We start from the raw sequence: 6826 nt of genomic DNA, 5'->3' as shown, positions 1-6826 counted from the left end.
GTTTGGGAGCCACAGGTTGGTAAGAAAATTTACCAAGACAGAGAGTAGAAGAAAGCAAAGATTTATTAGGATGCCATCAAAAGGAGATAGAATGGCAGGTGGCTATGCGAAGGGACATAGAGTGCTGAGACAGGGTTTAGAGTAAGTTTTATACCTCAGGTTAGGCCTCTTATGATTGGCTGTCTCCACTTTTGTGACCCTTACTGATTGGTTGCCTCTTCCTGGGATCATGATTTGAATTTCTCACACACAAGAACATCTCTGCTCTATCTGGGCCTCCCAGGGGGCTGGATCTACACCTCACATTCCATCTGTTCCTTGGTATTCCTTTGTCTGGTATATTTCCTAAATGGAAGCCTTCTCCACAGGCCCAAATACTAGATGCCCTAATGAGGCAATAATAGATCCAGAAATAGGTCAGCAGGGTATGATCAGAGAGTGGACTTTCTGAATTACTAATTCTGAGTCTGGGAAATTCAGGAGTGATTGTAGATCCATGTTGTGTTCATGGGAATGCAAATCTGAAGTTTGTGAGTAGAGGATGTGTCACTAGAGGTTAGAAGGACAAAATACTGGGACATTAGAATTTGATGAGTCTTCTTCATAAACTGAGCAATGGGGAAGAAAACTTTTAATCAGGAACCAAAGTCTTTAATGAAAATGGGAGTCAATGTTAGTGAAAAAGATGGGTTAAGAAAAAGTGGTATTGACAGACAACTCCTTCAAGCAGGTGCTCATGTCAGGATGGAGGATTCATGGTCAGCGATGATTGAGAGTGATGATTGAGAGCCTCCCATCACCCTTATAGCAGAAGAGATGGGAAGAAATGAGCAATCCATGCTAGAGGGGTTGCAGACCTAGGGCTATTGTATTCAGGTAAGAACTCAAGAATATTTGTGAGTCTGTTACCTATGGAGCAAGAATACCATGGGGCAGAATGGAAGATCGGGACTGAGAATAGAGAAGGAAGTTAGTTCAGGAAAAAGGAAGGGAATATATTGAGAAGGAACTCAGACTTGGATGGTGATCCAGTAAACCAGAGGTTATGTAGAGCATGGTACATTTGGCTGGGTAGAAAAGTTTAAAATAATGATTACTACAAATGCCACTGAAATCTGAGGATTACTAGGGAATACTTTGAAAACTTACACTCTAACAATTGGAAAATCTAGAAGAAATGCACACATTTCTAGACCTAACAAAATTGGTCCAGGAAGATACAAATGATTTAAACAGATTAATAATGAGCAATGAGATTGAAACTAATGAAAATATCCAAGCAAAGAAAAACCCAGGACTGGATGGCTTCACTACTGAGTTTTACTGGACATTTAGAGAAAAACTAACACTAACAGTCCTCAAACTATTCCACAAAATACAAAGGGAAGCAACTCTTCCAAACTCATTCTATAAAGCCAGCATTACTCTGACACCAAAACTGGATAAAACACAACAAAAAAGGAAAACTATAGGCCAATTTCCTTAATAAGAATAGACACAAAAATCACCAACAAGATATTTGCAAACTAAATTCAACAACACATCTAAAAAAAAAAATCACACATCATGATCAAGTTGGCTTCATTCCAGGAACACAAGGCTAATTCAACATACACAAACTGATAAATTTAATAGAGCATATAAACAGAACAAGGACAAGAATTATGTAATTATCTCAATTTATGCAAAAAAGGTCTTTGACAAAATCCAATATTCCTTCATGATAAAAGTCCTGAAGAAACTAGAAATAGAAGGAATATGCCTCAACATAATAAAGGCTACATATGACAGACTGTTAGCAAACATTATACTGAATGGGGAAAAACTGAAAGAATTTCCTCCAAAATCAGGAATGAGACAGAATGTCCATAAGCACCACTCTTATTCAATACAGTGCTTAAATTATTAGCCAGAGCAATAAGGCAAAAAGAAAAAAGAAAAAGAGAAAAAAGTTAAGATGATACAAATAGGAAAGGAAGAAGTTAAACTATTCCAGTTTGCAGTTGATGTGATCCTATACTTCAAAGACCCTTAGACTCTCAGATCTGATTAACACTTTCAACAAAGTGGCAGGATACAGCATCAACATATAAAAGGAGTATTTTTTTCCATGTGTCAACAACAAACTCACTGAAAAAAGGAAAGCATCCCATTCACAACAGCCTCAAGAACCACCTAGACATAAACTTAGTCAAAGATGTTTAAGACACTTACAATGAAAACTATAAAGAACTGAAGAAAGAAATTATAGAAGATGCAAAGATCTCCCATGTTTATGATGGGCACAATAAATATTGTTAAAATGACCATATGAATGAAATGGTACAAATTCAATGCAATCCCCACCAAAATTGCAATGATAGTCTTCATAAAAATAGAAGAAACAATTCTAAAATTCTTATGGAAGCACAAAAGATCCTGAATATCCAAAGCAATCCTGAGCAAAAAGAGCAATGCTGGAGGTAACACAGTGCCTAACTTCAAATTATACTACAGAGCCAAAGCAACAAAATCAACATGGTACTGGCACAAAAATAGACACATAGGCCAATGAAATGGAATAGAAGATGCCAAAATAAGCCCAAGCAAGTACGGCCAACTGATTCTTGACAAAGTCACCAAAAACATATATAGGGGAAAAAAAGACAGCTTCTTTAACAATATCTGCTGGGAAAGCCAGATATCTGCATATGCAAGACCGAAATTAGACCCCTATCTCTCACCATGCACAAAAAACAACTCTAAATGGATCAAAGACCTCATTGTAATAACCGAAACATGAAACTACTAGAGAAAAACATAAGCTAAACTCTTGAAGATTTAGGCTTATGCATGGACTTTCTGAATAAGACTCCAATAGCTCAGTAAATAAGAGCAAGAATAGGCAGATGGAAATGTATAAATTGAAAAACTTCTGCACAGCAAAAGAAACCATCAAAAGAAAAGATAGTCTATAGAATGGGAGAAAGTCTTTGCCAGCTATTCATCTGACAGGGGATTAATATCCAGCATATATAAAGAACTCAAAAAATTAAACTCCAAAATAACAATCAAATCAATAAATGGGCAAATGAATTACACAGACACTTAATGCAGAAGTACAAATGGCCAATAAAGAAATACAAAGTGGCCAGTATTGAAGAAATGTTCAATATCCATGGCCATCAGGGAAATACAAATGGAAATTATATTGAGATTCCACCTCACCCCAGGCAGAATGGCTATCATCAAGAACCTAAACAATAACAAGTGCTGGTGAGGATTTTGGTGGGGGAGAGCGGTAGGAATGTAAGTTAGTACAACCACTATGGATATCAGGATGGAGGTTCCTCAGAAATTAAACATAGAACTCCCATGTGAGTCAGCCAACCCACTTCTGTATATATACCCAAAGAATCGAGTCAGCTCACTATAAAGATAGTCACATTCTCACGACTCTGTTCACAATAGCTGAATTATGGAATTGATCTAAGTTCCCATCAAGAATGAGTAGATAAAGAAAATGTGTATATGTACACAAGGAGTTTACTCGGTCATTAAGAAGAATGGAATATCTCACTTTCTGGAAAATGGATTTAATTAGAAACCATCATGTTAAGTGAAATAAGTTGGTCCCACAAGGACAAGTAGAAGGTAGGCGGAAACAAAACAAAACAAAGTAAAAAAAGAAACAAAAAACAACCCAAACAGGGTCATGAAAGTAAAAGGGGGACTACTAGGGAGGTGGCAGGGAATGGAAAAAGGGGAGGGAGTAGGAAGAGATAAAAAAAACTAATGGGGGGGTGAATATGATCAAAGTACATTATACAGATGTATGGAAATGTTACAATGAAGCTCCTTACTATGCATGATTTAATATACACCAAATTTTTTAAAAAAGGAAAAAATTAAAGAATCTTTTTAGTTTCCTGATGAATGCTGAAGTTAGAAGGAGAGATTTACGCTGTCTTGGAAATCAGCCTTGCCCAGTTAGTTACACGTCAAGGGTGTCCATGTCCTGACTAAGTGAGGAGTGGGTCAGTGACAGGCAGACTGAGGCCTTGGCTTAAGGGTGAAGTACTGTCGTTGCAATGATGGTGGGGACTTGCAAGGCTACTTAGCAATAGATGCCCAGAGTTCCAGGGCAGGGGATCTAATTCAGTCAGGAAGTCAACAGTGAAGTGTCGACTCCCTCAAATGCATTTTGTTCTCATTACGCTAAATGGTTGTGATTTAGAACGGACTGAGAAGCAGGACGCTGCAGTTGGAAGTTCATGGGAAAATTGCCTTAAGCCACACCTTCTGTCTTTTCAATTAGGATAACCAGTTTCCTGCATTATCAAGCAATGGGTGGTGGGAGTACACTCAAAGTCCTGTTGTGGATGGTCCAAGCAGTCATTGTGCAGGGATTGATTGACCAGCCTGGCCAAGTCTTTAGCCAGACACTCCTTAGAAGTCCTCTTTGGAAACACTCACCTTCCTCAGCCTCCTTGATCTACGGGTACTTGGCCCCAGGCTGGTCCTCAAAGCTGGGAGCACAATAATGGATGCTTTTCTAGCTAATCTCTCAAGTTCTCATTTGTATCCTTTTGGGGCCCCCCTTAAAGGCACACAAACATCTGCATTCCCTACACTATGGAAGCAACACGATGCTTTAAAGCCTCTCAGAAAACCTACAGGACAGTTAATATGATTTAAGCCTATATTTAAATTTTATGAGACTCATTTTCAAGGCTAATAACCCAGTTTACTGTGCACAATATCAAATGCAAATTTTATTACTGACTTGGTAAAAACCAAGAGGATCATCATTAGCATATCTCTCTGCATCACCCTTTTTAGCCAAAAGGTGCACCAGGAGTAACAGTGGGGGTTTTTATATGTGTTGTAAATTACAGTTACTATCTCATTAGATAAACACATTTAAAATCAGGTTATCATTCACTTATATATCAGAAAGTTGTTTGTTCAATTGCAGCTAGTCTCATATTCTAACATATGGTGCATGAAATTCTTAGACTAATAAAATTTCAAGGTACAGGGAGCTGGTGTCTTGGAAAAAACTGTTTCTGCTCTATGAATGGCGCGATATAATCTGTAATTGCTTTGAAACAATTATGCAGCAGGCTGTTTTGTACTTAATAGTATTTACATCCTTGGTTTTATTAGCAACAAAATGTGAGTGGAACTTGTGAAAGAGAAATTAATTTTTTCACTAAAAGATGTAAACTTTCAAATGAAGGATCCAGCAGATTGAGGAAACTAAAAACATGGGAATCCGTTAGACTCCGATTTCTTCACTTTCTTTTTATTATGACATTTCTCATTAACCTGCCAAGCCATTTATGCAATTATATATTAAAACCTCATAACAACCAGGCTTCTTGCTTACACTTGGGTTTTCAAAGATATGCAGCTTTCTAGAGTTGATATTCACATTGCCTGAACTGCAGGAGCCTAGAAGGCTTACTGGAGGAGCCTTTCTGAGAGAAGACAGGAAATGTCTAGGTATTGCTATTTTCCTGTGGCACACAACTGCTATCTCAAAATGAGCAGAAGACCAGTCCTATGATGGACAATGCTCAAAGGCTTTTCGTTGTTGTTGTTGTTCCATCACATGAAATCCATGCAAGCCTCGGAACTGTCTTGGCAATGCTGTGTGTTAGAAAGAACTAACTTCAGCTGTTAGTTCTGTAAGATGAGGACCTATATACCAAATTATTGTTTCAGTGAGAAGTCAGTTAACAGTATTTAAAAGCAAAAGACCTTTCTAAGTACTAGAGCAGAATACAAATGTTTGTCACCAGGAATGATTCCTAATTAGTTTTGCTTGAATTAACATCTAAGTTTAATACGGAAGCAGTACTGGTGGTATACCCATTACTCCTGTTCTTTCCCCCAGTAGCTTATTTATTTATTTACTTATTTATTATTGTACTAGGGGCACATTGTGATATTTACCAAAGTTCTTACAATGTAGCATAGTCTAATTCACCTCCTTCACCATTCTCCTTTATCTCCCCTCCCCTTCCACTCCTGGAATAGTTTCAGTGGGTCTCATTTTCCATTTCATATATGAGTACAGAATATTTCCACTATATTCAGCCCCCTAAACCTTTTCCTTATACCCTCCCCCTCCCACTGGTGCCAATCCCCAGACAGGACCTGTTTTATCTTCCTGTTCTCTTTTTGAAAAAAGACATTTTTGTTTGTTTATAACAGCTATACAGGGAGTTTCTTTGTTACATTTCCATGTATGTATGTATGTATTAAAACCTGAATTGGTTTATTTCTCTCCTTTCTAACCTAGTCCCCTTCTTATGGTGATTTCAACAGGTTTAAAAATTCTATATTCATTTTTGTATAGAAAGTGCATCAACCTTATTACCTTTTTTTTTTTTAGCTGTACTAGGGCCTACACTTGGAGCCACTCCATCAGCCCTTTTTGTGTTGGGTATTTTCGAGATAGGGTCTTCTGAACTATTTGCCTGGGCTGGCTTTGAATCTCAATTCTCTTGATCTCTGCCTCCTGAGTAGCTAGGATTACAGGTGTGAGCTACTGGCACCTGGCCATATTCACCTTCTTAACTTCTTTCTTTTACCCACCACCCATATGTGACCTTCCTTTAGTGGGAACTGTTTTTCATAATATTGCTTGTATTTGTATTAGGTCTATTGTCCACGTGAGAGAAAACATGCAGCCGTTAGCTTTCTGAACCTGACTAACTTCACTTAAGATGATGTTCCCCAGTTCCATCCATTTACCTGCAAACGACAAAATTTCATTCTCCTTTGTGGCTGAATAAAATTCCATTGTATATAATGCCATATTTTCTTAATCCATCCA

Source organism: Castor canadensis, chromosome 1, assembly GCF_047511655.1.
Source record: "Castor canadensis chromosome 1, mCasCan1.hap1v2, whole genome shotgun sequence".
NCBI classification, from domain to species: Eukaryota; Metazoa; Chordata; class Mammalia; order Rodentia; family Castoridae; genus Castor; species Castor canadensis.
Note: the sequence above shows the minus strand (reverse complement) of the source record.